The sequence below is a fragment of the Corvus brachyrhynchos genome, unplaced genomic scaffold (assembly GCF_000691975.1).
Source record: "Corvus brachyrhynchos isolate BGI_N302 unplaced genomic scaffold, ASM69197v1 scaffold101, whole genome shotgun sequence".
NCBI lineage: Eukaryota > Metazoa > Chordata > Aves > Passeriformes > Corvidae > Corvus > Corvus brachyrhynchos.
In genome coordinates, this window is record NW_008237239.1 from 22476666 (window position 1) to 22477255 (window position 590).

General features: G+C 50.7%; 1 protein-coding gene across 1 annotated transcript in view; it reads right to left on the bottom strand.

Moving 5' to 3' along the window:
* Positions 1–536, bottom strand: part of COQ8A (coenzyme Q8A) — a 42690-nt gene extending 42154 nt beyond the window's left edge. Inside the window, exon 1 of the mRNA XM_017730156.1 lies at positions 520–536. The gene's annotated coding sequence lies outside the window, so the exon portion shown is untranslated. The remainder of the gene's footprint in view (positions 1–519) is intronic.
* Positions 537–590: the final 54 nt, after the last annotated feature.

Here is a 590-nt window from a genome sequence, read left to right on the forward strand (position 1 = left end):
TGCTGGGTGGAACATAATCTCGTTGGGCTATCAGAAACATTGTTATTTCTTACGATACAGTCCTGCAGAAATCAGAATGGTCAGTAACCATGAAAACAACATTATACAAGCCAAACTTTCATATTTGTAGTTATTTATAGGTAGCTTGTTCGGTGTCTGTTTAAAACTAAGTATCTCCCCATCAGTTACTGTTCACTTTGTTACAAAGACTTTACAAGCCTGTTTGCCTGTAAAAAGACAGATTATTTCCTCAGGCACCTTACCAGAGCCAGGAGGCTCACTGTGTGGCTTTTTTTTATCCCCACTTCAGCCACACGCAAAGCTTAAAAAACAGCTTTATTTTACATCCATCTCCAACCAGGTGCACGGATCGCTCCCAGCGACAGAGAGGGGTGAGGCTCCACGCCGGCGCAACCTGGAAAGCAGCACAGCACCAGATTTCCGTGATGTCCTTGGGCAAGGCGCATTCCCTACGGAACGGAACGGCGGATTCCACCCTTTTCCCTGAGCACTCTTGGGCGGCACTGCCGGCTCAGCCCGCGCACCTGCCCGGGTGCGCTGAGGCGCCAGCCCCGCTCCCGGCCCGGCGC